Here is a 23,760-nt window from a genome sequence, read left to right as displayed (position 1 = left end):
TGATGGTGAAACTCTTGATGAGGGGGGGAATGCAACCAATGAGGACTCTGCCCCTGGGGGTTTTACTGAATCTGTTTCTGGAAATGCCACCATTACGGCTGCCTCTGTTCCGAACCCCAGCAATTCCTTGGAGCTTGAGTTATTAAGGATGAAATTGGCCTTTGAATATCGCAAGTTGGAAATAGATGCTGAGCTTAAGAAGGAAGAGTTGGCTCAACAAGTGGAACTCAAGAATAGGGATCTTGAACTCAAAAATAAGGACCTTGAACTCAAGAACCAGGACACTGAATGTCAGAGAATCCAGCTAGAGAAAGCTAGAGTGGAGACTTCAGCGAAACCCAGTGAGAGTGTCAGGTCCCCAGCAACTAAATTTATGAAAGATTTGGTTGGTGTGTTTGTTGAGGGTTCTGATATACTCCAATGGATTGAAGCGTTTGAAATGGCTTGTGCAATTCATGATGTTGACAAAAGAGATTGGGCTAAGTGTTTGTTAAGCAGAGTGCCTCAGACTGGGTATGACTGTATTCTGAAGCTGAGTGTGGAAGACAGGGGTCAGTATGAGTGTATGAAATCTGCTTTGATTGCCAAGTTTGGCAAGACACCTACCCAATACCTTAAAAGGTTCAGGGATTTTAAGAAAAGAGAGAATGTGTCTTGGGTTGACTGGATGAGTGCTGCGCACATGAACATAATGGGGTGGATTGATGGTTACAAGGTGAAAACTTTTGTTGAATTGTCCCACCTGTTGTTTTTTGAGCATTTTTCTGAAGCCTGTTCACCGGAGCTGCGTCAGTATGTTGCTAACCAGAACATTTTGGATCCCTTTAAGCTGGCTAGGCTGGCTGACAAGTGGGTCTCCCACCGGGTGTCCCCTAAGGACTCCAGTGGGAAGGACAAGGACAAAGAAAAGGGGGCCTCTCAGAAAGCTGAGGAGTCCCAAAAGCAGTCACAGTCGGGTAAACCTAAACCCTCCTCTCCTAAGACCCAAAAATCTTGTGGGGATAAGTCATCTGTGGGTGAGAATAAGAGTAGTGGTCCACCTGCTGCAAAGCAGGCTCCCAGTGGTGCCAGTACCGTACCCCGCTCTCCCGGCACTTGTTGGGATTGTGGGGCTCTGGATCACAAGAGGGGTGACTCCAAGTGTAAAGGTAAGGCACTTGGAGTACAGGCTGTCAGCCTGACCTACCCTTACCCCATGTCTGAGGTGGAGGCAACTGTCCTCCCCTCCTCTACAGGGATCACATTTGGTGCTCCTGTAGAGATTTCCTTAGTGTCCCTTGGGGCCTGGGACCAGTACGCGCAAGAACTGGCGACTATCCCACAGAACACCCGTAGATTTTTGAGAAGTGTCCTCCTGAATGGCCAGCCTTCTACTGGTTTGCCAGACACTGGGGCAAGCATGACAGTGGTGGACAGGACCCTGCTCAAGCCATAGGACTATGTAGGTGCTCCTCTGAGAACCACCAGGTTAGCTGGTGGGCCTCCCAAATTATCGTCTGTAGCCTTAGTCACACTCGTAATTGGAGACAAGACAGCAAACCTTCCTGTCCTGGTTCAGGACAATGTCCCTGCTAACATTCTGTTAGGTAATGATCTAGTAGAGTTGGGGTTGATCTCGGATGGTCTTCCCATGACTGCTGCTGCAGTCACTATGTCACAGGTGACACAGGGTCTGGCTGTGAGTCAGGTACCCGAGCCAAAGGCGCGGCCTAAGGCAAGAAGAAGGAAGAACAAGAAGGCCACCTCTGTGCAGGGAGCTCCTTCTCTTCCTGCTGTTCCTACAGCACCCATTGGGATCCATGGTCCGTAGGGGCTGGGTCCAGTGGTATACCCCGTCTCAACTCCTGTGGGAGAAGAGCCAGAAGACTCTCCTGTGGGTGAGGTTCTCAACTCGGAGGATCATCCCGATCTTCAATGCTTGTTAGCTTGAGGGGGACCCTCCCGGGCAGACTTCTGTAAGGGACAGAGAGATTGCCACTCTCTCTCGAGGGTCTGAGGAAACAGGCCCTGTCCCAGGCAGAAGGAGAAGTGCCTAGGACATTCTGGATTTTTTTGGGAGGATGAGCTCCTTGTTAGTGAGCCCACTAAGCCTGAACCTGGTGCCCTCAAGAAGTTGGTGGTACCCCAGGTTTATCTGTCCTTCCTACTGCACTTGGCGCATGAGGTGCCCTTAGCTGGTCATCTTGGTACCAAGAAGACTAAGCAGAGGCTCCCTGGCCATTTCTACTGGCCTCGGATGGGAGTAGAAGTGGAGTCCCACTGCAGGACCTGCCCAACTTGTTAGTTGTCTGGCAAGACTGGAGGCAGTGTCATTGCCCCACTGCAGCCATTGCCAGTGGTTGGCACACCATTTGAGAGGGTGGGCATCGACATTGTCGGTCCCCTGGACCCTCCCACTTCAGGTGGACATCGGTTCATCCTGGTCTTGGTAGATCATGCCACCAGGTACCCTGAGGCTATACCCCTTTGGACTGTAACTGCCAAGATGGTTGCCAGGGCTCTCCTGGGCATTTTCACCCGTGTTGGATTCCCTAAGAAGGTTGTCTCTGACAGAGGATCCAACTTCATGTCTAGTTACATGAAGACCATGTGGAAAGAGTGCGGAGTAACCTACAAGTTCTCCACCTCTTACCATCCCCAGACCAATGGTCTGGTTGAGAGATTTAATAAAACTCTCAAGGGCATGATATGTGCTTTGGAAGAGCTCCTAAGAAGGAAATGGGATCTCCTCCTGCCATGCCTGCTATTTGCTTACAGAGAGGTACCTCAAGAGGGTGTTGGTTTCAGCCCCTTTGAGTTACTCTTTGGACATCCCGTGAGGGGGCCCCTTGCCTTGATCAGAGAAGGTTTGGAAGCCACCCCTCCAGGTCCCGCCAAGCAAGTGGGGGACTATGTGTTAGGCCTCAGACGGAGGATGACACAGATGATGGGTCAGGCAACAGCGAATCTCAAGGCCAGCCAGGAACTGATCAAGTACTGGCATGACCTTAAAGCATCGCAAGTGAATTGGACTCCGGGACAGGAGGTACTCGTGATGGAGCCTACCAAGCCTCGGGCATTGGCAGATAAATGGACTGGACCCTTCAGGATAATCTCCAAGATGGGCAAGGTCAATTATCTGGTTGACATGGGAATCCCAGGGGTAGCCCCTCAGGTATTCCATATTAATAGGCTCAAGCCTTTCCACAGGCGAGCAGAAGTCTCATGTCTCTTGCTAGCGTCAAAGCAAGAAGAGGATGAGAGTGAGCCCCTTCCTGATTTGCTGTATAGCAACCCTCAGGATGGCTCAGTGGAGGGAGTGCATCTCTCTCCCTATTTGACAACAGAGTAGCAGAGGGTCTGCAGGGCTTTGCTCCATCAGTATGCCTCTCTGTTTTCACTGACACCATGCCTTACACCGTGGTGTAAGCATGAGATTGACACTGGTGACAGCGTGTCTGTCAAAAGCAGGAGCTACCGTATGTCGGATACTGTTAAGAACCACATCCAGGCTGTGGTCGCCAAGATGTTGGATCTTGGTGTTATTGAACCCTCAACCAGTCCCTGGTCCAGTCCCGTGGTCCTTGTCCCCAAGGCAAGTTCCCAGGCAGGTACCAAGGATTGGAGGTTCTGTGTGGACTACCGAGGAGTCAATGCCGTCACCAAAACTGACACACACCCGTTGCCCGGGCTGATGAGCTCATGGACACCATTGGTGCTGCCAAATTTGTGAGTACATTTGACCTTACCTCAGGCTATTGGCAAATAGCTCTGACGGACCATGCCAAGGAAAAGACGGCGTTCACAACACCAGAGGGACTCTACCAGTTTAGGGTCATGCCTTTTGGGCTGAAGAATGCCCCTGCCACCTTCCAGAGATTGGTCCACCTGAGCTGGAAGCCTTTTGTGTGGCTTACTTAGACGACATCGCCGTCTACAGTTCCACTTGGGAAGAGTATTTGACACATCTGGGTAAGGTGTTGCAGGCCTTGAAAAGGGCTAACCTCACTATCAAGGCCACCAAGTGCCAGATAGCTCAGGGGAAAGTCACATATCTTGGTCATGAGGTAGGAGGGGGTCAAATCCAACCTCTCCCCAGTAAGGTACAGGATGTACAGGACTGGGAGACTCCCACTACTCAAACCCAGGTGAGAGCCTTTTTGGGCCTCACTGGGTATTATCGCAATTTCATGGCGGAGTATGGAACCATAGCTGCACCCCTGACAGCTCTGACTTCACCCAAACAACCTAGGAAGGTTAATCAGACTGAAGACTGTCTGAGGGCCTTTGATGGCTTGAAAGAAAGTCTGTGTAGGGCATCTGTGTTGTGTGCGCCTGACTACAGCCGACCCTTTATCGTCCAGACGGATGCCTGCGACACCGGAATTGGAGCTGTCTTGTCCCAGTTAGATGACAAAGGGAGGGAACATCCTATCATCTTCATCAGTAGACAACTCAAGGGTAGAGAACTTAGGTGGGCTACTGTTGAGAAGGAATGTTTCAGTATAGTTTGGAGCCTTAGGCATTTTAGGCCCTACCTTACGGGGGCTACCTTCAAGGTCCAAACAGATCATAAGCCCCTGAAGTGGCTTATGCAGATGAAGGGTGAAAACCCGAAACTGCTCAGGTGGTCCATTAGCCTGCAAGGGCTGGACTTCACCATAGAGCACAGACCAGGAAAGAGTCACGATAATGCAGATGGCCTTTCCAGAAGGTATGTTGACCGTCTGGATGAGGGTGTCTATCCCATGGGAGATTAGGCACCCTCCACCTCGGCAGTACCGTCTCGGGTCGGCAGCCTTTCGAGGGTCTGACTTCCAGGAAGCTTGAGCTCGATGGTCCCTCGTAGCTCGGGAAGAGTGCGCCTTACCAGGTTCTCTCTGGGTCAGTTCTTGAAGCACAGCAGCTTTCAGATTGCGAAGGAGAGCAACAGCAATTAAGCTTCACCCCAGTTACTCGTCGTAGTGGACTTCAGCTTCTGAACACCATTCCTAGCAGTGAGAGGTCCCCAAATACACTGTTGATCTCCCATTCATTCCGCTGGGTCGCACTCAAGCATCCAATCACGACTACGGGCATTCATGCAGGCAGACAACCAATCAGGCACACAAGGTATTCAGGCCATTCACTTCTCTCCAGACACTCACAACAAGTTATGTGTATTGGGACAAGTACCGAGCCATTCAACACTCCAAGCTGCATTCATACCGGTTTCGGGCAGGGCAGTCTCAACCATTGTTTCAAACACCAGATACTAGACATTCACAACATAGAATGTATATTCGTCACACACTCCATTCGCCCCGGTCCCACCCACAGGCGTACCCACAACATACGATTGTTGGGAAGGCTCCAGCCAGTCTGGTCGGCACTTCCCCACACTACCATATACGGAACTTCCACCCAACAGCCAGTCAGGGGGAAGGGACAGAGGCAGGACTTCTCGGGACTTCGGGAAGATCAGGGTAACAGGTGATGGAAGGCAAGAGGCCATGGGGGTCATTTTGTCTCCATCAGGAATCTACCGATTCCAATGACACGGCCTGGGCATCCCAAAATGGAGGACGCTCAGTGCACCATTAATTTCAGCACGGAGCTGCCACCAGCCCGTACCCATCTCTTTGGGTCACACACAGGTGCCCAAAAACATACACTAGGGGCACAGGGTTGTACCCCTACCCATGGGTGCCATAAGGGTATCCCATGGGTCTGTTCACCAAACCAAAAGAGAGAGAGCTGCACCGCCAGGAGTCCCACATGAACTCCTGCGTGGAAAACATGACAGAACACACGATAAAAAGCAGTAAAGGACAAGGATACGGAGGCCCTGTCCCTCCGATGTATTTCTAGCATCACACCCGCAAAGTCCGAAATGTGGGGGAAAAAACGGATTTTCCGCACATTTCACTCGGCGCACCCATCTAAACACGCTGCCAACAACACATGGCCTACCGTCCCACGTACCCACAGGTGTCCCGATGAAAACGGTACCTCACATGTGTGGGTGCACCTACCTGGGCGCCAAGGGGAAATCTTAAAACACAGGTAAACCCAAGTCTGTTTCGACACCTGAATTCGACACTTTCTCCAGACAAGCACAACATACAGATATGGGCCTCGGGTGTCCAAGCCACCAAGGAAAACAGTGAACCCCATGCATTTCCGAAAAGAGGACTCCCGTGGGAATCCGCAGAGGTATGATTTGCGCAAATCGGCTCAGAATTTATTACCCAGACACCCCTGCAAAGTCCGAAATGTGGGAAGAAAAACGCATTTTCCGCACATTTCACTCGGCGCACCCATCGAAACACGACGCCAACAACACATGGCCTACCGTCCCATGTACCCACAGGTGTCCCGATGAAAACGGTACCTCACATGTGTGGGTGCACCTACCTGGGCGCCAAGGGGAAATCTTTAAACACAGGTATGCCCAAGTCTGTTTCGACACCTGAATTTGACACTTTCTCCAGACAAGCACAACATACAGATATGGGCCTCGGGTGTCCAAGCCACCAAGGAAAACAGGGAACCCCATGCATTTCCGAAAAAAGGACACCCGTGGCAATCCGCAGAGGTATGATTTGCGCAAATCGGCCCAGAATTTATTACCCAGACACCCCCGCAAAGTCCGAAATGTGGGAAGAAAAACACATTTTCCGCACATTTCACTCGGCGCACCCATCGAAACACGCCGCCAACAACACATGGCCTACCGTCCCGCGTTCGCAAAGGTGTCCCGATGAAAACGGTACCTCACATGAGTAGGTGTACCTACCTGGGCGCCAAGGGGAAAGCCTAAAACACAGGTAACCCCAAGTCTGTTTCGACACCTGAATTTGACACTTTCTCCAGACAAGCACAACATACAGATATGGGCCTCGGGTGTCCAAGCCACCAAGGAAAACAGGGAACCCCATGCATTTCCGAAAAAAGGACAACCGTGGGAATCCGCAGAGGTATGATTTGCGGAAATCGGCCCAGAATTTATTACCCAGACATCCCCGCAAATTCCGAAATGTGGGAAAAATAACGCATTTTCCGCACATTTCACTCGGCGCACCCATCGAAACACGCCGCCAACAACACATGGCCTACCGTCCCGCGTTCCCACAGGTGTTACGATGAAAACGGTACCTCACATGAGTGGGTGCACCTACCTGGGCGCCAAGGGGAAAGCCTAAAACACAGGTAACCCAAAGTCTGTTTCGAAACCTGAATTTGACACTTTCTCCATACAAGCACAACATACAGATATGGGCCTCGGGTGTCCAAGCCACCAAGGAAAACAGGGAACCCCATGCATTTCTGAAAAGAGGACACCCGTGGGAATCCGCAGAGGTATGATTTGCGCAAATCGGCCCAGAATTTATTACCCAGACACCCCCGCAAAGTCCGAAATGTGGGAAGAAAAACACATTTTCCGCACATTTCACTCGGCGCACCCATCGAAACACGCCGCCAACAACACATGGCCTACCGTCCCGCGTTCGCAAAGGTGTCCCGATGAAAACGGTACCTCACATGAGTAGGTGTACCTACCTGGGCGCCAAGGGGAAAGCCTAAAACACAGGTAACCCCAAGTCTGTTTCAACACCTGAATTTGACACTTTCTCCAGACAAGCACAACATACAGATATGGGCCTCGGGTGTCCAAGCCACCAAGGAAAACAGTGAACCCCATGCATTTCCGGAAAGAGGACTCCCGTGGGAATCCGCAGAGGTATGATTTGCGCAAATCGGCCCAGAATTTATTACCCAGACACCCCCGCAAAGTCCGAAATGTGGGAAGAAAAACGCATTTTCCGCACATTTCACTCGGCGCACCCATCGAAACACGACGCCAACAACACATGGCCTACCGTCCCATGTACCCACAGGTGTCCCGATGAAAACGGTACCTCACATGTGTGGGTGCACCTACCTGGGCGCCAAGGGGAAATCTTAAAACACAGGTATGCCCAAGTCTGTTTCGACACCTGAATTTGACACTTTCTTCAGACAAGCACAACATACAGATATGGGCCTCGGGTGTCCAAGCCACCAAGGAAAACAGGGAACCCCATGCATTTCCGAAAAAAGGACACCCGTGGCAATCCGCAGAGGTATGATTTGCGCAAATCGGCCCAGAATTTATTACCCAGACACCCCCGCAAAGTCCGAAATGTGGGAAGAAAAACACATTTCCCGCACATTTCACTCGGCGCACCCATCGAAACACGCCGCCAACAACACATGGCCTACCGTCCCGCGTTCGCAAAGGTGTCCCGATGAAAACGGTACCTCACATGAGTAGGTGTACCTACCTGGGCGCCAAGGGGAAAGCCTAAAACACAGGTAACCCCAAGTCTGTTTCGACACCTGAATTTGACACTTTCTCCAGACAAGCACAACATACAGATATGGGCCTCGGGTGTCCAAGCCACCAAGGAAAACAGGGAACCCCATGCATTTCCGAAAAAAGGACAACCGTGGGAATCCGCAGAGGTATGATTTGCGGAAATCGGCCCAGAATTTATTACCCAGACATCCCCGCAAATTCCGAAATGTGGGAAAAATAACGCATTTTCCGCACATTTCACTCGGCGCACCCATCGAAACACGCCGCCAACAACACATGGCCTACCGTCCCGCGTTCCCACAGGTGTTACGATGAAAACGGTACCTCACATGAGTGGGTGCACCTACCTGGGCGCCAAGGGGAAAGCCTAAAACACAGGTAACCCAAAGTCTGTTTCGAAACCTGAATTTGACACTTTCTCCATACAAGCACAACATACAGATATGGGCCTCGGGTGTCCAAGCCACCAAGGAAAACAGGGAACCCCATGCATTTCTGAAAAGAGGACACCCGTGGGAATCCGCAGAGGTATGATTTGCGCAAATCGGCCCAGAATTTATTACCCAGACACCCCCGCAAAGTCCGAAATGTGGGGAAAAAACCTCAATTTCCGCACATTTCACTCGGCGCACCCATCGAAACACGTCGTCAACAACACATGGCCTACCGTCCCGCATTCCCACAGGTGTCCCGATGAAAACGGTACCTCACATGTGTGGGTGCACCTACCTGGGCGCCAAGCGGAAAGCCTAAAATACAGGTAAACCCAAGTCTGTTTCGACACCTGAATTTGACACTTCTCCAGACAAGCACAACATACAGATATGGGCCTCGGGTGTCCAAGCCACTAAGGAAAACATGGAACCCCATGCATTTCCGAAAGGAGGACACCCGTGGGAATCCGCAGAGGTATGATTTGTGCAAATCGGCCCAGAATTTATTACCCAGACACCCCCACAAAGTCTGAAATGTCGGGAAAAAAATGCATTTTCCGCACATTTCATTCGACTCACCCATCGAAACACGCCGCCAACAACACATGGCCTACCGTCCCGCGTTCCCACAGGTGTCCCGATGAAAACGGTACCTCACAGGTGTGGGTGCATCTACCTGGGCGCCAAGGGGAAATCTTAAAACACAGGTAACACCAAGTCTGTTTCTACACCTGAATTTGACACTTTCTCCAGACAAGCTCAACATACAGATATGGGCCTCGGGTGTCCAAGCCACCAAGGAAAACAGGGAACCCCATGCATTTCCGAAAAGAGGACACCCGTGGGAATCCGCAGAGATATGATTTGCGCGAATCAGCCCAGAATTCATTACCCAGAAGCCCTGGCAAAGTCCGAAATGTGCCGAAAAAACCCATATTTTTTCACTTTGTCGGGGGTTCTGGGTAAAACATTCTGGTCCGCTTCGCGCAAGTTGGACCTCTCTGGATTCCTACTGGTACCCTCTTTTCAGAAATGCATGGGGTTCCCAGTTTTCCTTGCTGGCTTCTCGTGTTCCTACAGGTGTCCCGACGTAAAAGGTACCTCACATGTGTGGGTGCACCTACCGGGGGCGCAAAAAGAAAAGGATAACCCGCTGGTAACCCCAAGCCTTTCGCCACTGCCCATTTTGTTCATGTGGGCAACCTACAGATTTGGGCCTAGGGTGTCGAAGCCAGCAAGGAAAACAGGGAACCCTATGCATTTCCCAAAAGAGGACACCCGTGGGAATCCACAGAGGTCTGCCATTCGCAAATCGCCCCAGTTTTTATTAGCCACAATCTCCGACAAAGTGTGATATTTGGTGTGGAAAAAACACAATGTTCACTTTGTCTGGGTTTCTGGGTAATAAATTCTGGGCTGCTTCGCGCAAGTCAGACCTCTGTGTATTCCCACGGGTGTCCTCTTTTGGGAAATGCATGGGGTTCCCTGTTTTCCTTGCTGGCTTCGACACCCTAGGCCCAAATCTGTAGGTTGCCCACATGAACAAATTGTGCTGTGGCAAAAGGCTTGGGGGTACCAGCGGGTTACCCATTTCCTTTTGCGCCCCAGGTAGGTGCACCCACACATGTGAGGTACCTTTTACGTTGGGACACCTGTGGGAACGCGAGAAGGTATGACATCTGTTGTTGGCGACGTGTTTCGGTGAGTGGACACAGGGAAATGTCTCTGAAATTGGCTGGAAATGAAGACGATTCTCAGACATTTCGCTCTGGCCACCCACCGGAACACACCTCCAACAACACATGGCCTACCTTCCCGCGGCCCCACACGTGTCCCGATGAAAACGGTACCTCTCATGTGTGGGTGCACCTACCGGGGGTGCAAAAGGAAACAGGTAACCCACTGGTAACCCCAAGCCTTTCGCCACTGCCCATTTTGTTCATGTGGGCAACCTACAGATTTGGGTCTAGGGTATCGAAACCGGCAAGGAAAACAGGGAACCCCATGCATTTCCCAGAAGAGGACACCCGTGGGAATCCACAGAGGTCTGCCTTGCGCAAATTGCCCCAGTTTTTATTAGCCACAATCCCCGACAAAGTGTGATATTTGGTGGGGAAAAAACACAATGTTCACTTTGTCTGGGGTTCTGGGTAATAAATTCTGGGCCGCTACGCGCAAGTCAGACCTCTGTGCATTCCCGCGGGTGTCCTCTTTTGGGAAATGCATGGGTTTCCCTGTTTTCCTTGCTGACTTCGACACCCTAGGCCCAAATCTATAGGTTGCCCACATGAACAAATTGTGCTATGGCGAAAGGCTTGGGGTTACCAGCAGGTTACCCTTTTCCTTTTGCGCCCCCGGTAGGTGCACCCACACATGTGAGGTACCTTTTTCGTCGAGACACCTGTGGGAACGCGAGAAGGTATGACATCTGTTGTTGGCGACGTGTTTCGGTGAGTGGACACAGGGAAATGTCTCTGAAATTGGCTGGAAATGAAGACAATTCTCAGACATTTCGCTCTGGCAACCCACCGAAACACACCGCCAACAACACATGGCCTACCTTCCCGCGTCCCCACATGTGTCCCGATAAAAACGGTACCTCACACGTATGGGTGCACCTACCGGGGGTGCAAAAGGAAACGGGTAACCCACTGGTAACCCCAAGCCTTTCGCCACTGCCCATTTTGTTCATGTGGGCAACCTACAGATTTGGGTCTAGGGTATCGAAGCCGGCAAGGAAAACAGGGAACCCCATGCATTTCCCAGAAGAGGACACCCGTGGGAATCCACAAAGGTCTGCCTTGCGCAAATTGCCCCAGTTTTTATTAGCCACAATCCCCGACAAAGTGTGATATTTGGTGGGGAAAAAACACAATGTTCACTTTGTCTGGGGTTCTGGGTAATAAATTCTGGGCCGCTACGCGCAAGTCAGACCTCTGTGCATTCACGCGGGTGTCCTCTTTTGGGAAATGCATGGGTTTCCCCGTTTTCCTTGCTAGATTCGACACCCTAGGCCCAAATCTGTAGGTTTCCCACATGAACAAATTGTGCTATGGCGAAAGGCTTGGGGTTACCAGAGGGTTACCCTTTTCCTTTTGCACCCCCGGTAGGTGCACCCACACATGTGAGGTACCTTTTACGTCGGGACACCTGTAGGAACACGAGAAGGTATGACATCTGTTGTTGGCGACGTGTTTCGGTGAGTGCACACAGGGAAATGTCTCTGAAATTGGCTGGAAATGAAGACAATTCTCAGACATTTAGCTCTGGCAACCCACCGAACCGAAACACACCGCCAACAACACATGGCCTACCTCCCCGCATCCCCACACGTGTCCTGATGAAAACTGTAGCTCACATGTGTGGGTGCACCTACCGGGGGTGCAAAAGGAAACGGGTAACCCACTGGAAACCCCAAGCCTTTCGCCACTGCCCATTTTGTTCATGTGGGCAACCTACAGATTTGGGCCTAGGGTGTCGAAGCCAGCAAGGAAAACAGGGAACCCTATGCATTTCCCAAAAGAGGACACCCGTGGGAATCCACACATGGCCAAATTTGAGGGGCGGCCCATTTCATGTAGCCCTCCCCAGGGGCAGATAAGGGGGGGCTGTCTTGCACTCCTCCCTGGGCTCAGGCGTCCGTTCCTAGGAGCAGATATCTGGTCCCAGGGAGGGCTGCATGACATGGCACCCACTCCATTGCGGCTGTGGGGTGGGGGGATAACGCCCCACCCCATTAGAAATTTCCCAGACCCTTTGGGGTGCCCCATAGCCCCCCCCCCCTAAAAAGCGTTCCATCATTTTCACTTTTTTCCTTTGGTAACCCAACTCCCCTTGGTGCAGAGAGGCACATTGATGTGCCAATCTGGCCCCGGGGTGCCCAAACCTTACTGCCCCACCCACTGGGGGCCTGTCCCATCATTTTTGGGGGCCCTCTCCCCCTCACCCCAAACTGGTGGCAGGGGCACCTCATGCAGGCCTCCCTGGGCCTCCTACAAACAGCTGCATGAGGTACACCCCCCTCCATTTGGGGTGGGGGGGAGAGTGGCCCCCAAAATGGTGGGACAGGCCCCCCAGTGGGTGGGGCAGTAAGGTTTGGGCACCCCGGCGCCAGATTGGCACACCAATGCGCCCCTCTGCACCAAGGCAAGTTTCGTAAACAAACAAAAAAGGTACACTACACTTTAGGGTGGGCTGAGGGGCACCCTAAACCGCCAGGTAATTTTATAATGTACTGGGTGGTGACCCTCTACCCCCCACACCAAATGAAGGGGGGCATCTCATTCAGCCCTCCCTGGGGGCAGAGGGGAGGGGGCATCTCATGCAGCTCTCCCTGGAGTCAGATGCCCCTTCCTAGGAGCAAATATCTGCCCCCAGGGAGGGCTACAAAGGGTGCGCCCATTTCCCCTTGGGGTGAGGGGGAGAGGGCCACCCCCCATTTCTGTAAAATATATCCCTGGTGGCTAGCGGACCCCCCATCCCACCCAAAATTCCCTTTCTTATTTTCATTTTCTTTGCCCCCTTTCCTGGGTGCAGATGATCAGCCATCTGCCCCCAGGGGGGCCTAACCTGCAGGCCCCATCCTTTGGGGGGCCTGCACACTAATTCCTGGTAGCCCTCCCCTCTACCCCCAATTGGATGGGGGGCCACCTTATGTACTCCTGCCTGGGGCCATAAATCTGCCCCAGGGAGGGCTACAAGGGGTGGCCCCCCTTTCCCCTTGGTGTGGGAGGGGGAGGGCCACCACCATTTCATGGGGGCAAAAAACTCCCAGGCCCCCCACCCCCATCGCTGTTCTATTTATATATTTATTTATTTTTATTTTTGCCCCCCTTCCCTGGGGGCAGATGATCAGCCATCTGCCCCCAGGGTTGTGCACATATGTGCCCCCATGCTTTGGGGGCCAGAGGGGGGAGAGGGCTGCTTACTTGAAGCAGCACCCCTCACCCCACATCACAAAAGTTTCCATGGTGGTCCAGTGGGTTGCTGGTCACGGATCAGTGCTCTGCGCCGATCCGTAACCAGCAATGCCTCATGTAGATGGTGTCCTTGGAAAGGGGAGAACCTCCCCATTCCAAGGACACCACTTTTTCCTATATCCCTGGTGGTCTAGTGGGCCCCATGGCCCCAAACCCCCTCCCACCTCCCCCTTCCCTCGACTTTTATTATTATAATTTTTTTCTTTTTCACCCCTGGGGGTAGTGATCATCTGCCCCCAGGGGTCTCCAGCGCTGTGGTCCCATGCTTTGGGGCCACGGGGGAAGGGGGCCGCTTACCTAGTAAGCAGCCCCTCCTCCCCCCGTGTCACAAACGGATCTGTATTGATCCTGTGACATTGCTGCTCACGAATTGTGCGCCCCGTGCCCAATCCGTGAGCAGAAATGGCACATAAAGGGTATCGTTGGAAAGGGGAGAATGTCCCCTTTCCAACGATACCCGCCTCGATCTCCGGCTTGAAATACAGCCGGAGATCGACGTGGAGAAAGAACGGCTCTAACCTTCTTTCTTCACTGCAGCAGCCGAAAATGGCTGCTGCAGTGATTTTACTTTCAGTTTCATGCCGACGTGCTGTACGCATGCCGACGTGAAACTGAAGGTAATCCAGCCCCCTGGCAGTGAGGGGGGAACTCCCCCTCACATAGCCCGGGGGTTGGATTACAGTTTTGTGTGATCCCTGTAGGGATCACACAAAACAAGGTGCCAAAAAGGACAAGCTATCTCGTACTTGGCACTGCGTATGCACTTTCAAGGACGAGATATCTCGTCCTTGGCACTAAAGAGGTTAAAATACAGCCTGCAATAAACCTACTCTCAGCAAGCAACAAAGTAAGTACAATACCATCATACTGTTGCATATAGATGTGTGGCCATCCACCAGTATGTACTTCATTGTTACTGATGACACCTCTACAGTATTTGGTATGTCACCACAATTAGACTAATCCCTACATATTAAGATAATGTCCCCAACCGAAAGTTAGACACCATTTCACAGTGACACACTTCCAGTTAAATGCCCTCCTATTGACCCACTCATGCACAGTGCACACATATACATTTCAAATTCTGCACACCCACACTTCCCTTTCTTCACCAACAGCTACTACACAATGCCTACCAAACTGCAACTCCATAGAAAGCAACGCAGAAAGAGAGCCACGCAACATAAGAACACAGATAGTAGCCATCCACTGCAAGCTGAATGTGAACAGAAAGTTGAAGTAGAAGAGGTAATTCATTCATTAAGGAAAACGGATGCATCTACCAGTAAAGACAGTGGGCCTCATTACGAGTATGGAGGTAGCCATGCCGCTTTTAGCGGCATGGCAACCCCCATACCGGGTACCAGGTCCAGGTCCCGCAAAAGGGGACTTACCTGGCCATTCCGACCTTGGAGGGCCCAGTAAATCCCTTTCGCGGGACCCAGGCCCGGTAAATCCCCATTCCCATTTGAGCCCCAATAGGGCTCAATGGGAATGGGGAGGGTGCTAACAACGGGCCCGTTAATGACAGGCCTGTTGTTAGCATACTGGTCTGCTAGCGGGTCCCGCTAAGGACGCCTGCTCTGACCAGGCGTTCCATAGCGGGACCCGCTGCAGACCTCTTAATAGGGCGGCCCGGAATGAACGGTGCCGGTCATTTACTGGCACTGTTCATTTCGTGGCCGCCAGGATCGTAATGAGGCCCAGTGTAGTTAATCTGTCAAAATTTGAGAATGAAAAGAAAACCACTAAATACATTGCAACGCACACTACTGCTAAGAGAGCTCGTACAAATGGTAATGTAACCAAAAGCAAGCATTCTAAAAAAGTAATTTTACAAAAAATGTTCCAGCACAGTCCTTCAGAACCTTATAAATAGAGGGCAGAAATCACGCTCAACCCTCAAACCCTACTTCAGAAAAGTCATCCTAGGAGCTCTTGCAGACCATGCAATGAGCGTGAAACGGAAATTGTTTATAGTAATTTAGAACAGAATAAAACCACCAACAAGATTAATTGGTAAATTGCAAGCACTACTTCGAAACAAACGCAATGTCAGCCTATATACCTTTGGTCACATGTGTACAGGTGAGTGGAGTCACACCACCAACACAGAGCCATACTTCAATGAAGAATCATGCAAACAAGAACAAACAAACCAAATTGCCTTACATCGGAGTTGACGTGGGTATGAAATGTACGCAATGCCATAATGGAAGAGGAAACACTGCTTTCAGAAATATCCCCATCAAACTTAGATGTCATTCTCCATTCCACCAAAGCAACACGTCTCACCTACAAATGGCCTTGCACATCAATGTGTAACGTTCGCCAATGCTTAATCAAATCTTTGCAGCAATTCCTCAATCAGTATGTCAAAGGCAACGACAAAAGAAAAAGAAAAATACTAAAAACTATGTACTCCTGTCCAGTACGCAACTACACTGGAATACAAGGACATTCCTTAGCCTGTATTTCTGGACCTGCTTGCAAAAGCACCTTCCACTGTATCAAAATGTTAGCAACCCACCATTCAACAGTCAGAAATCTAGTTTACAAACTGTACTATGCAAAAAGCCCAGCTTTAGCACTCCAACTTTTAAATGATATTCTCCTACACAGTACAGCCAAACAAGTGCTCGATGAAATAGAGCACATCCAAAGGAACTGAAGAGCACTTACCAACTCCAGCATTTTCAGACAACAGTACTGACAACAGTGCAGCTATCAACTTTGTATGTCACACATACAGAAAACAAATACAAAAGTTCAAAAGCACCTCTGCTGAAATGCCAAACCAAGTATGTGTGTATTGTCATAGAACGTTCTATAGAAAGAGCACCAAAACTATAGCTGTAATGCAGAAAATAGAAGGCAATGAGGAATCCCAATGGTTTCAATTAGCTCTGTACCTTATAGCTGAAAACAAATCCGAAATTACGAACACCTCCATACTGTGCACATACTGCACTGCAAAACTTCACAATTACCAAAGGCCTTCATGGGCAATTAGTAATAATGTGGAACTATTTCCACTGCCAAACGCACTGTAGCAGCTTTATTTGTATTAGACCATTATAATCCAAACAGTGCACCCATTTCAAGCAATAATACGACTTCAACCGAAAACTGCAAAATTGCCTCCGATCGAATTACTGAGAGGCATTTGTGGTAAAGTAGATTAGATCTCAAAGAAAATGTAGACACTCTACGAGTGCAGGCTAATACAAGAATCTTTGATTATCATGGTAAATGGTGTACCTACAAAAGACAAAAGAATTTGGCAGCAACTAGTGGACTTAACCAAAGTTAGGGAAGCATAGCAATACCTTAAAGAAAACAATGAATACTACAAGGAAATAAACATTCAAGAAAACCTGAGAGAAACAACCAAAATAATTCAGGACTCCTCAACAACGGGCCAATGTGAACGTCTAGATCCTTGTGCAGCCTCCAATATTTTAGACCACTACACAATTCACCCACTGCACTCCAAAGACACCATAGACGATGCACTAGAAACATATCAAATGCGGCAAGCCAAAAGAGAGCCAATCAGTATTTGGGAAAAAAAGTTTGGAAGCACAAGCCTTTCCTCTACTCTTCCCGACTGGAAAAGGTGGAAGACATGATGATTAGTGGCACACAAATAACAGCATCAGAATACCGCTGTTTACAAATGTATTCTGAAGATCCTAGATTTAGACAGAACGTGGAGTACATATTCCACCTGCTCTTTGAAAGTGAAATGGCAACGCTATGTTATGGAGTTGCCCACACATTAAAAACAGGTTCCCATTTTCAAAGCATGTCTGCTACACAGATACTTCAAAAAGTTCAAGAGAAGGACGAAGTTTTACAGTCAAGTATTACAAATCTCTTGGCAAACATGCGTGGTATGAAAGAGTACTGGTTCTGACGGCACGCAGATGTACGGTGTATGCTACGCAGCCTTGGGCCACTCACATGGTTTGTCACTTTAAGTTGCGCAGAGTATGCATGGGAAGACTTGCACACTTTCCTACGCATAGCAAACAAAAACAAAACAGGTGCAGACATGAAAACACCAGGAGAGCTTTGCTCTCTCGATCCAGTAAATGTTTCACGCTACTTTCATCATTGCTTCTTGCCATGATGCACTTCATTTGCAATAAAGCACTTCCTCCCCTTGGAGAAGTGGAACACTTCTTTTATAGAAAAGAATATCAAGCCAGAGGAGCACCACACATCCACATGCTTTTGTGGATTAAAAATGCTCCTAAATTTGGTAAAGAAAGTAATGAAACGGTTTTGCAGTTCATTCACAAATATGTCACTTGCAAAATCCCGTTGCAAAGTACACATAGTGACCTACAAGCACACATTTTGCAATTCCAAAGACACAAGTGTGGCAAGTAGTGTCTATGCAAATATAAGAACAGAGGCAAATACTAAACCAAATGCTGCTTTGGTTTCCCTAGACCAGTTTCAACAACAGGCCAAGTAAACAGCTTCATGTCTTCGGTTCGACACAGTGTGAAAGGAAAATTTCCTAAGAACACATACTGCAGAAAAAGGAGCAAAGCATCAAGGTACATCAATCATTACAATGCAATTATTGTCCTCCTATGGAATGCCAATGTTGATGTACAGTACATTGCAGACAATTCCACTGCAGTTGCACGATATATCACCACCTACTTAACCAAAGCAGAGAACACAGAGCCCAAAGACCTCTGGGATGACATATCCTCTGACAAAAGACTGACACAGAAATTGTACAGCTTTGGCATTAAAATGCTGTTCCATAGAGAATGTGGCAGCTATGAAGCCGCTGACCGTTTAACCCGCACCGCCTTGTATGGGAAATCTGACAACATAGTGTGGCTAAGCCTTGGCCCTGCTGCTTCCAGAAAAAGAGTCCTTAAATCGTACGAAGACATACAAACAATAGCCAAAAGCGATCTCAACAGCCAAGACATTTTGAAGTACTTATTGGACACATACTACCCGAACAGGAGTATTACTTTAGAAGCCTTGTGCCTGTACCAGATAGCCTAAAACTTTGCATACAAAAACAACATTAAACCAAATGAGGAAAAGGGTAGATACAGAGTGGAAACCTGTGAAGGCAACCTGGTGAAACTTACCAAACTCAGCCTAATTAATCATATGAAGTTGTCATTAAAAACTCCTTAACACAAAGAACTGTACTACATGGCTCTACTGCAACTTTTCAAACCATGCAGAAAAGAAGAAGATTTATTAGACACCTACACCTCCTATGAAGATGCTTTCAATGCCAGTGAAAGTACAATTACAGATGAAAACTTTACACGGTACAAAACCATATTGGACAATGAACGCCAACAAGAAGAAGAACTTCAAGCACAACTAAATGTAGACACTTCTGAGAGCAGTGAACCTTCTCAAACAGGCAGCCAAGAACCACTTGGACAGCCACTCATAGCAAATGAGGCAGAATTAGCCATGACGGAAGTAACCACCACTATGCTTCAGTATGAGCACTGTGCAGAAGAGTTGGCAGTACTGAAATCCCAACTAAACAATGAACAGCGTGCCATTTTTGTCGAAGTAAGTGAAACCATTGAATATGGTATACCGGAGGAAAGTAAAACTTGCTCCTGTGCCAACTACAAACCTGTACTGCTGTATGTAAGTGGTGAAGCTGGGTCAGGTAAAACATTATTAATAAAAATGATCAGTAAATACTAACAACAACCTTTCTGCTGTTGTAACCGCCCCTTCAGGTTTGGCTGTCTACAACATAGGTGGAGTTACTCTTCACCGATGATTGCTATTCCTTCCAGTAGAACACCAAAACAAATTAGAGTACTATAAACTTTCAGCAGAATCTGCTATGGAGCTACGCAGAGTTTTGAAACAAATGAAAATGCTCCTAATAAATGAGGTGAGCATGGTCTCCAACCTAATGTTGACTTTGATTCACCTTGGATTGCAAGAGGTCCTTAAAACGCAATCTTCCCGTGCAGCTCTCCCTGAGCAGGAGCTCCGGATCACTGCTGGAGCAGCTGGTCCATCCTCCCTCAATGCGGAGCCCACCCAGAGGTATGCTGCCCTTTTGCAACAAATAGGCAGTCGCGCCCCAGTCGCGGCCGTTTTTTGTGCTTTATGCACGATTGCCACATACTTTGCCTCTCAACTTCTCTGCATGCCCCTCCTTGCTTGCAACCAGCAGACAACCCGTGCTGGCCACCTGATGCCTAACTTTCACAGAATTCGCCATTTGAACACACGAGGTGTTCACTTTTCAAAGATGGCCGCCCGTGTCCCAGGCCCGATGTGCCTTTGCTGATACACACAGGAGAGAAGAGCCTCCTGCTGATTGGCCCCTGCCCTGCCTACCACAGCCTATCGGAAGCCGGCAGGCGTGGGCTGGGCCTCCCTGGAAAGGCAGCCCTGCCGTTCCTCACAACAAAGCGACGCACAGATCTTCCCGTGCAGCTCTCCCTGAGCAGGAGCTCCGGATCGCTGCTGGAGCAGCTGGTCCATCCTCCCTCAATGCGGAGCCCAACCAGAAGTATGCTGCCCTTTGCCAACAAATAGGCAGTCGCGCCCCAGTCGCGGCCGTTTTTTGTGCTTTATGCACGATTGCCACATACTTTGCCTCTCAACTTCTCTGCATGCCCCTCCTTGCTTGCAACCAGCAGACAACCCGTGCTGGCCACCTGATGCCTAACTTTCACAGAATTCTCCATTTGAACACACGAGGTGTTCACTTTTCAAAGATGGCCGCCCGTGTCCCAGGCCCGATGTGCCTTTGCTGATACACACAGGAGAGAAGAGCCTCCTGCTGATTGGCCCCTGCCCTGCCTACCACAGCCTATCGGAAGCCGGCAGGCGTGGGCTGGGCCTCCCTGGAAAGGCAGCCCTGCCGTTCCTCACAACGAAGCGACGCACAGATCTTCCCGTGCAGCTCTCCCTGAGCAGGAGCTCCGGATCGCTGCTGGAGCAGCTGGTCCATCCTCCCTCAATGCGGAGCCCACCCAGAGGTATGCTGCCCTTTGCCAACAAATAGGCAGTCGCGCCCCAGTCGCGGCCGTTTTTTGTGCTTTATGCACGATTGCCACATACTTTGCCTCTCAACTTCTCTGCATGCCCCTCCTTGCTTGCAACCAGCAGACAACCCGTGCTGGCCACCTGATGCCTAACTTTCACAGAATTCGCCATTTGAACACAAGAGGTGTTCACTTTTCAAAGATGGCCGCCCGTGTCCCAGGCCCGATGTGCCTTTGCTGATACACACAGGTGAGAAGAGCCTCCTGCTGATTGGCCCCTGTCCTGCCTACCACAGCCTATCGGAAGCCGGCAGGCGTGAGCCGGCCCTTCCAGGAAAGGCCCTGAGGGTAAGGCCCAACAACTGTCCAGAGACTGTCCTGAGCTGGCCAGAGCCCAGGGCCATATCCCCTGCTTGTTTTGAGGCACACCGGTCCTGTGCTGCAGTCACTGCACTGGACGTTAAGGCTGCTTAAACTTCCACAACAGTGCGCCACCCTAATCTGCCCTATGTTCTCCACATCGTGATGGGCACCCTTACTATGCTCACCATGCCCTATCGCCCTTTGGCAAATTACATTGTTGTGTTCTTTGTTCATACATTTTGAACTTGTGTCCCATTGCATTCTAACTTAGTGCCTTTTTTGGCTCCTCCTGCTAAACTCGAATCTAGGTACCCATGATTCATGCATTTGAATTTGTGTCCCAGTGCACTTTTAATGTATCGATTCATGCCACCCACCTCAAGATTTGATCTAGACTCGCACCCCTGATATTACGCTCGGCAGGAGGGTCAAGTTTTCCGGTCCTTGCTGCCAAGCTCTGGAACTCACTCCCCAATGCACTAAGGAACATTCCGCTTTGCCACGTATTCAAAACCAAAGCTAAACTTTGGTTACGGGAACAAGACATCCTGTAAATTTGTAACTGCTCACAGCGCGTACCCTTCTACTGTAACCTTGGGTACTGCTACTTTGTTGTTATTATCTATGTCATTTTCACCCGTTATGTTATACTGTATCATTGTCATTTTCACCGTTCATGTTATACTGTATCACTACCTATGTAACTGTTAACCTCTTCTCCTGGAACCTGTAACTTCTCCTCTGCAACTTGTAACTGCCTACTAAACATGCGCCCGCAAGCCTCCGGGCAAGGTGCGCAATACTAATAAATAAATACAAATACAAATACAAGTGCCATAGCTGTGTCCACATATTAGGCCCTTAGTTTCTCTTGGTGCTACCTATACCCAGGTCTTCATGGTTCTCCTTACCCTGACATCCTAAGCCTTTGCCTTCTCTGCCTCTCTACGCTGATGTGCCTACTGTGCCCTGAAGTCTGCTGCATTAAGCCTATACTCCTGCACTATCAATTCACTCTGCACCAATGCCTTACGAATCACCTATGGGGCTGCCTATTCTGTGTACTCATAGCTAAAGTTGAATCTGCCTACTTTTTGCACCTAGACATCAATTCCACTTAAGCTACCTATAGCTGTTTATAGTACCTTACTACAATTGGGAGTCACACCGTGCTATCCCCTCGCCCAGCCAACATCTTGGGCTACCTGCAAGCTTATTGTGTTGTGTCTTATAGTCGATAACGGACCACTTTGATTGTGTTGTGCCTTATGGTCGATAACGGACCATTTTGATTGTGTTGTGCCCTATGGTCGATAACGGACTACTTTGATTGTGTTGTGTCTTATGGTCGCTAACGGACCACTCTGATTGTGTTGTGCCCTACTGTCATTAACAGACCATGTATTCTAGCTTATATTGTGTTTCTTGAATAGCATGCCCTATATCACTAGGCGCATCCCTGGCTTCAACTAGCCACCCGCATTCTACATTACGTCACCCTAGCCAGACATCCTAGCGAAGGAAGGAAGTAAATTGTACCAGCTAACCACACTAACTACCATGTGCAGAAACCTGACCTCCCTGACCCTCCTAGCTACAATCATGGCCTTTGCTACCTACAGCACTCGTCCCCCCACAGACAGAAACCTGAGACTCAGGGCAAGACTACCTTGCATATACGAACCCAAAAGAAACAGTACAAACAATACTGCTAGATCCCCATCTATACAGACACAAATGGTTAAGCAAACCCAAGCTACGTCACCTTTAACTCCAACCACAACTCCTACTCACCTTCACAAAAAGAAACGCCGGAGTCAAAATAAGCACAAAGATAAATTTGCAAGCCATCCTACTCCTAAGAATACCCTATCACTTACTGGATCCCTTATCAATGCCAGATCCATGGTAGCCCATGCAACTGAAATTGCTGACATACTAAACAACAGTAGCATTGACTTCCTTGCCGTAACAGAAACCTGGCTTCATGAGGCAGCAGGACCTGCACTGATGTTAGCCGTACCTGACAATTACCAGATCCATAGAGTAGACAGACCCAATGCTAAAGATGGTGGCCTAGCAATTATCGCGAAAACCACTTTGCCTATTAGACTCACCACCTCACCTCCCTGTGCTTCCTGCGAAGTACTCTCAGCAAAATTGCAACTTTCCAATAACCGCACGCTAACCATTCACCTGATCCCTTGGGAACCTTTGAAGATGACCTTACCACCCTCATAGCGAACAATACCCAAAATAATTCGCAAACGCTGTTGCTGGGTGACTTTAACATCGGCTTTAATGAGCCAGACAACAAAAATGCCCTCTCTATAACAGCTATCCTAAATGACCAAGGCCTTACCCAAAAAGTCCTCTCCCCCACACATGCTAAAGGCAGAACCCTTGACTGGGTATCTGAACTTAACTGCAACATAGTCATTACTGACATCACCCCTCAACCATGGACTGACCACTACCTAATAAATTTCACTGCCACACTTGACCTCCCCAGCCCTAAAATTATCAAAATGATACCACCACTCCCCACCAGAAGTAAAAAAGACATTACTTCAGAAAAACTCATCCCCCTCCTCCTGCCTACTATCAACGGCCTGAAGGACAACACTGACCCAGACATACTA

Source organism: Ambystoma mexicanum, chromosome 3q (assembly GCF_040938575.1).
Source record: "Ambystoma mexicanum isolate Mex_15411 chromosome 3q, UKY_AmexF1_1, whole genome shotgun sequence".
Lineage (NCBI taxonomy): Eukaryota > Metazoa > Chordata > Amphibia > Caudata > Ambystomatidae > Ambystoma > Ambystoma mexicanum.
This window is presented reverse-complemented; position numbering follows the sequence as displayed.